Raw genomic sequence first — 7,781 nt, 5'->3', positions numbered from 1 at the left:
CGGCTTAACCGACCGCTCGCTAGCCGGAAAGGCACTTGGCCTGTACGGAGCAACTTACCTATGCGTCTAGCCTCGGTGATGGTCTGCGAACGAAAGAGGAAGAGCCCGATGCGATCACGCTGTCGTGTCCATCTTCTGTGGTACTTCTTGTGCCGAAGTGCATTTGACCTAACGTCGCCTAGCATCTCACGTATACGGTAACCAGTATTCCACATCCTCCTTCACCTCCCCTTTAAAGAAAAATATGTTTTTGCTCGCACGGGTTATTCAGGACGCCAACAATTTTCATTTTTTCAATTTTTCTTACGTTGAAACGCTGTACGAGTTCTTGGGCTCCCAGTGATATTCTATTCAAGCAAAACCGCCTGACCCATTATTGATTTTGTCTGCAAGAAATCAACACACTTAAAAAATAACGAGTGTTTCCACATTTCTGCTTTATAATCTTGGGCAACCGTTCAGGTATCTGACAGCTCAATTACAATCACAGATGCAAATTCATGCCGAAAAAGTTTGATTTGTTTATAACACTAGTTCAACTACCGGTTTTTCCAGTGCCAAATGTTTTGATTTCATCTCAAATAATTCAGCACCATTTCTTTTTCCCACGGGAATACACACATGCGAAAAAACTATCTAAATTGAGTTCTTTTAGCTTAATTCTAGAGTACCCGGATAGAATTTTACAATAGCATTTACCCTACAAACAATCATAAAACAATAAATATTATAGTTATTACTGTTTCAACATTGTTCGTTGCCAAGTTCTCACAGATTTTCAATAAAATTTCATGTAACAACAAAATTTCACTGTTCAGCAAAGAACTGATACAGTGCATTCACATTAAATTTTACTGTGTTCGAGAAAAAAATGTATGGAGAAAAATTGATTTTTTTTAATGTTAAGATACATAACCACCCCCTTTTTCATTGTACAAGTCTATTTAACATTGAAATTTACTGTAAAAACGTTAAAGTTTATTGTTTTTGTATTGTAGCATAACACTAAAACTTACTGTAAATTATTGTAAAATTACTGTACTGTCACAGTGAAAATCATGGTTTTGTTACTATACCACGGTGTTCCTAAAACCGTTATTAACTAAAAAAAAATGACCATAAATTTGGCATACGGCATTCGACAGATACAGTATCCAAGCATCTTCTCAGTGAATTTCAAAACGATCCATTGAGGGATTCGAGATATATGGCGATTTGAAGTTTTATGATACGTTTCATAAGGCTACCAGCAAACACCCACGGGTTTGGTCCAATCTCTATAAACAAAAAAAATTTTGTCTACTTATTTAGTACATGAAATTCGAAAGATATAGTAATCAAGTATATCCATTGCAAGTTTGAAAATATTTCATTGACGGAATCGAAAGTTATAACGGTTTGGATGTGGTATGCGGTCATAGATGGGTTTTCTACCAGACTTCAAGCGTGAATCCGTGTTTGTCCATTGACTATTTAGATCGTTTATACGTGTCGCGACTTTTAAAGGAAACCTTACCATTTAATTACATAAATATAATGCACGAAAGGTGTTATTTATATGGTGCACTGAAAAAATATGGAAATAGGGTTGTCTACCAAACGTTAAATATAATGTGTAAATTAAAAAAAATAGATGAAAGTTGGAATGTTTACTTCAAAAGGCCATATCTCAATGGTATGTTGACTGATTCTAATTATTTTTTCATTATTGAACAGGTAGACGTTTCATCGTTAATTTTCATCAAGAAGAATAGAAAATAGAGTTGTCTACATAAAAAATAGACAATATAATTGGTCTCAACTACATGTATTATAATTATTTAGTGATTATTTTTGTATTAAAAATAGCGGCCTATCAATTTTTATATACTAGTTGATTGCAATTGCTGTTTACTACAAATTATGAATATATGAAATGTTAAAACTAACACAGTCGTGATTCGCTGGTCGCTCAATTTTTAACAGGAGCCGCTTTTTAGATGGACCTCCGCGCTAGTTGGTCCATTGTCGACATCTGAATGTCAAATTCTCATGTTAAATTCAATTCGACAATCAAACTGACAACAGTTAGAGATATGAGCAGATGAACTTGTACTAATAACATCCCCTTTGATCCCCCTACTAATAACATCCCCCATTTTTAACATCTGTCAACCCAACCAGCGAATCACGATTGTACAAAATAACATAAATTGATCTGAATCAGCAAATACCTTCATATTTTTGAATATATGTATTGAATTTATGGTTTTATTTTTCCATGATTTATAGTTTGCGTTCGTTGCATTCAACTAATGTATAGAAAGGTCGTCGTTTTGAATATAAAGATATTTACTAAATAGTGATAATACATATAGTTAAGGATAATTAAGTTGTCTATTGTTTAAAGTAGCCAACTCTATTTTATATTCTTCTTGATGAAAATTAACGATGAAACGTCTACCTGTTCAATAATGAAAAAATAATTAGAATCAGTCAACATACCATTGAGATATGGCCTTTTGAAGTAAACATTCCAACTTTCATCTATTTTTTTTAAATTACACATTATATTTAACGTTTGGTAGACAACCCTATTTTCATATTTTTTCAGTGCACCATATTAATAACACCATTTGTACTTTATATTTATGTAATAAAATGGTAAGGGTTTCCTTTAAAAATCGCGACACGTATAAACGATCTAAATAGTCAATGGACAAACATGGATTCACGCTTGAAGTCTGGTAGAAAACCCATCTATGACCGCATACCACATCCAAACCGTTATAACTTTCGATTCCGTCAATGAAATATTTCCAAACTTGCAGGGGATATACTTGATTACTATAGCTTTTGAATGCCATGTACTAAATAAGTAGACAAATATTTTTTTGTTCATAGAGATTGGACCAAACCCGTGGGTGTTTGCTGGTAGCCTTATGAAATGTATCATAAAACTTCAAATCGCCATATCTCTCGAATCCCTCGATGGATCATTTTGAAATTCGCTGAGAAGATGCTTGGATACTGTATCTGTCGAATGCCGTATGCCAAATTTATGGTCATTTTTTTAGTTAATAACGGTTTTAGGAACACCGTGATACATTTCTATTCGAGTATCGTCGAACAACAATGATTCAAAAGCCAACAACGTTGGAATGTATTTAAATACGCCTAGTCGCCTTTTCGTTTACTGGGGTTTAGCAGCGCGGCTCTGATCAGGAATACCACACGATTAAATAAAACAACCTGCAGAATAAGTTCTTTTAACTTACTTTTGAGTTGTGCGTCGCTTTCGCACTTATTAGTGTTGTCAAAAACAAAAAGAGAGATTCGACTCAGTCGAGGTCTTCCGTGGAGGAAGGTACTTTTGAGTTGTTTGGGGTGAACTCAAAATTAGGTAAATTCAACTTAAATTTGAGTATAAAAAACCTATCAATGAGTTGTAATTTTTGCCGTGGTTAAATGGAAACTACCTTCAACACGGTTTACCTAATTTTAAGTTCCCCCACGAGATTGAGTCAAAGGAACTCAATTTTAGGTAGTTTTTCGTTTCCGTGCAGTAGATACAGAACACTAGATAAGGATTGTCGCTGGTGTTCCCATTGTTTTCGCCTCGGAACCGAGGGATTGCCCTTCCTATGATCATTCTCAGGGATAGACCGTTCCAACATCAAATTATGGCAGCTTTGGGGCAGACCCTCGCTCGGAACATGTTTGTTTTGCTTTCGGTATATATCTGTCAAGTTATCGAAAGTCTCTCTAGTAAAAGTCTTTGGTCCGCACTTTTGGTACACGCAGAAAAACATGGCCTGCTTGTAACCTCAAACCGTTTAGTTGAACTTCGAATTAGTAAAATGCAGAGTTTGCCTTTCTTCAATTCAGTCTTGTTTATTCTGCTGTGATTTTCATACATTCAAGATCGAAAACGTCCAATGCATAAAATTTACAGCAGAATAAACGAGAGGCAAACAGAAAAATTACGTGATATCTGCTATGAAACAAATTTCTATGTTGCATACTATTATAATTTCATTAGTTTTCACATGATATCTATGCGTGACAGATAATTTTTATGTGCTACAAGTTGCAAAAAAATATGCGTGAAATCAATATATTCAATATAACGAATTTTCTCGGTGTACATTTTCAACTGTTATTGTTATGAAATGGAAGAGTTTGTATATACCGCACAAGGAAATGAAAATTCATTAAAATTCAGTACAGATTTAGACAAGTTGTACATTCTAATTAGTGAAAATACATCAACCAAGAATGGCCATTGTTTTGCTGGCTAATAGACATTTCTACGGCTCATGTACGTACACGACACATGACATAAACACTACATCACTAGCTGGTGGAAAATAATAAACAAAGACGGCAAAATCAAATGGGATTGTTTTCAACCAGGAAGCTACAGAAGTGTTCGTGAAACCGGGCGACAAGAACTCAATAGAAACAAAAATGATTAGTCGCTATGAAACAACGATAGAGGATTATTTTTTGATTTTTTTATTTGGCCCATTTGACAGGTATATCCCAAAGGCGTTGTTTACTTATATAAAGGCTCGCACAGAATGAAGCCAAATCTACCAATCGAACATGTCACCGGCTACCTATCGTGCAAAGTAAACAAACATACTTCTTTAGCTATTGACTAATCTATGTGGAGTTGTGTTAGTGCGAGATTGAGGTTAAATCGGGTAGTTTTTTTGCCAAATGAGGTTAAATCAGATGGCGAATTGAAAACATAGCTTTATATGTATGTTGTCTATACACATTGCAACTGTGTTGGTGTCCTAGACGTCAAATAAGTCAATGTCCTCATGCGTGCTCGCAAGAGGAGTATTGTTATTGGTAGGAAAATATTACAATAATTGGAGTGAACATCTATTTATTTATATATTTACCTTTCCTCATTTCAATATTAATTCTTCAAAAGGGTTAATGAGATTTTTGCAAACAAACTTATTTCGCTCATTATTCTGATGCCGAATTGAATTTAATGAAAAATACACATGAATCAACATCTTTACCCTTGGTATAATCAATTTCAAATGTTTTCTGTGTTGAAAGTATAATAAATTAAGAGAAATCAAACAAAAGTTTGTTTACATAACTTATTAGCCCTATTCAAAAGTTGATATGGATTTCTTATATTGTCTACAAAAATCAGCAAGTTAACAAGAACGTGATGAATGCATATTTCAATTGATTCGCCGAACCTCTACAGTGCCATTGAACGACTCTCAGGCTTATTTTCCCTTTTTTGTATTGTTGATAAATTCACAAACGGAACGTTACATGCTCGATTATCTTGCGAATATTATGACATTCTTCTTCAAAGATATTTATGGTAAGTGATTTCATGAGTGTTAAAAAACAAATAAACCACTTCTGTTACATTCCCCACTAAAATCTTTGAGGATAATATACTTTGTAAATTGTTTTGAAAATGGGGTCGTACTAGTACATGTTGTAAAGCATGCCTCACAAACAGTATAATGTTTCGGGACACTCTTAAAAATGTATCCTGCAATATGGTACACTACATTACGTTCTGAGTTATCGAACACGCTATCGTCAAAAATCTTTAGAATACTCCAACTCCACAAGATCCACCTGAAAAAAGGAAGACATTTTAGATCCTGATTATATTTGGTATTATCCACTTGGTTTACTTTTTCTTCCATCTGTTCATTATACTCTTTTTGATCTGATTTGATTTGTTTGATTTACGGATGCCTTCGGGTAAGTTCATTAACCATTTTATATCGTCCGACTTACAAGATGATGAAGGAATTTCAGACATGAACTGTAATAAAGTAAGCAACTTCATGTTATCTTTAATTCAATTTAGCATGGACGTTATTCAAGCAGTGTTCTTGCAATAAACACACTAAAATTTCAAGTAACAATTAATTTCAGTTTCCAATAAACAATGATACAGCAAATTAGCATTACAGCAAAGACCTTTTCTGCGGCTGTATTTTTTCTGCCTACATTCTCATTTCTCTTTCGACGTTGCTGTCGTGCGCTATTGCAGGACGCCCAGCGCTGTACGGCAGTCTGTAAGCAAAGCAGTAACGTGACAAAGAAATACTGCCCCCAGTACAGTCACCAGACGCGAGCGGTACAGCTTCTCTTTCCTTATTTTACACTTTTTAATGTTTTTAATCTATTCAATATTTTCAATCACAAACGACGACAATAAATGCGATTCGTTTATGCCACGACCGGCATCAACGCTTTCGTGTGCGGTCCTCTCCCTTTGACTACGCAGAGAAAAGTGTACAAAACGAGAGAACAAACTTTACTACGCCACACTTTCACCGAGCAGTCGGAGTACAGCAGCAAAACAAAAATGTATTCTACTGCTCTACGGGAAAATGTACTCGGTTTGGCTACCGTTCTGGCAAGAGCTGTAGTGATGCGTCGCTGTAGCGGGCTGTACGGCTTGTGAAAATGTAAATATACCGAAAAAAATGTAGTTTACCAGTACCTTTCGCATCCCTGGCATTACATGTTAAATGCGTGGAACAAAATTTGTTAAATGACATTACAAAAATAAAAATCAATACATAACCAACCCTAGTTACTGTAAAAATCTTGTTGTGGTATTATAGTATAACATTGTGCTTCACTGTAAATGGTTATTATTGTTCTGTCACAGTGACATGGTTTTGTTTCTGTTCTATTCGAGTTCATCGAAGAAAAATCCGCTTAAAATAACCTGAATCCTGCGTTGGCTCGAATTCTTTGAATAAATTTAAACACGTTTTTCAATGATTAATTAGCATTGAATAAATGATATGAAATAATATTTGAAATGGTTTTCGCTGGGATGCTCCGTTTGCCATGAATCTATTTTGTAATTTGATCAAAGTCACTCAAAGTTACAGCAAATATTCCGGTTGCCAGAAAAAAATAAATAATCTGTATTCTACGCAGTGTTCCTGCATTCCTCACAGATGCAAATTCATGCCGAAAAAGTTTGATTTGTTTATAACACTAGTTCAACTACCGGTTTTTCCAGTGCCAAATGTTTTGATTTCATCTCAAATAATTCAGCACCATTTCTTTTTCCCACGGGAATACACACATGCGAAAAAACTATCTAAATTGAGTTCTTTTAGCTTAATTCTAGAGTACCCGGATAGAATTTTACAATAGCATTTACCCTACAAACAATCATAAAACAATAAATATTATAGTTATTACTGTTTCAACATTGTTCGTTGCCAAGTTCTCACAGATTTTCAATAAAATTTCATGTAACAACAAAATTTCACTGTTCAGCAAAGAACTGATACAGTGCATTCACATTAAATTTTACTGTGTTCGAGAAAAAAATGTATGGAGAAAAATTGATTTTTTTTAATGTTAAGATACATAACCACCCCCTTTTTCATTGTACAAGTCTATTTAACATTGAAATTTACTGTAAAAACGTTAAAGTTTATTGTTTTTGTATTGTAGCATAACACTAAAACTTACTGTAAATTATTGTAAAATTACTGTACTGTCACAGTGAAAATCATGGTTTTGTTACTATACCACGGTGTTCCTAAAACCGTTATTAACTAAAAAAAAATGACCATAAATTTGGCATACGGCATTCGACAGATACAGTATCCAAGCATCTTCTCAGTGAATTTCAAAACGATCCATTGAGGGATTCGAGATATATGGCGATTTGAAGTTTTATGATACGTTTCATAAGGCTACCAGCAAACACCCACGGGTTTGGTCCAATCTCTATAAACAAAAAAAATTTTGTCTACTTATTTAGTACA

The 7,781-nt window shown here is 34.4% G+C and overlaps 1 long non-coding RNA gene across 1 annotated transcript; it reads right to left on the bottom strand.

Annotated features, from left to right (window-relative positions):
• Positions 1 to 4,642: 4,642 nt before the first annotated feature.
• On the bottom strand, positions 4,643 to 6,530 carry LOC131694202 (uncharacterized). The gene is made up of 3 exons (XR_009306442.1): positions 6,488 to 6,530; positions 5,667 to 5,800; positions 4,643 to 5,607 (listed from the first exon to the last, which is right to left on the bottom strand). It is a non-coding gene; the product is annotated as an uncharacterized LOC131694202 (long non-coding RNA).
• Between the last annotated feature and the right edge of the window lie 1,251 nt (positions 6,531 to 7,781).

This window comes from Topomyia yanbarensis, chromosome 1 (genome assembly GCF_030247195.1).
Source record: "Topomyia yanbarensis strain Yona2022 chromosome 1, ASM3024719v1, whole genome shotgun sequence".
NCBI lineage: Eukaryota > Metazoa > Arthropoda > Insecta > Diptera > Culicidae > Topomyia > Topomyia yanbarensis.
Note: the sequence above shows the minus strand (reverse complement) of the source record. Positions and strands in the feature narration are given on the sequence as shown.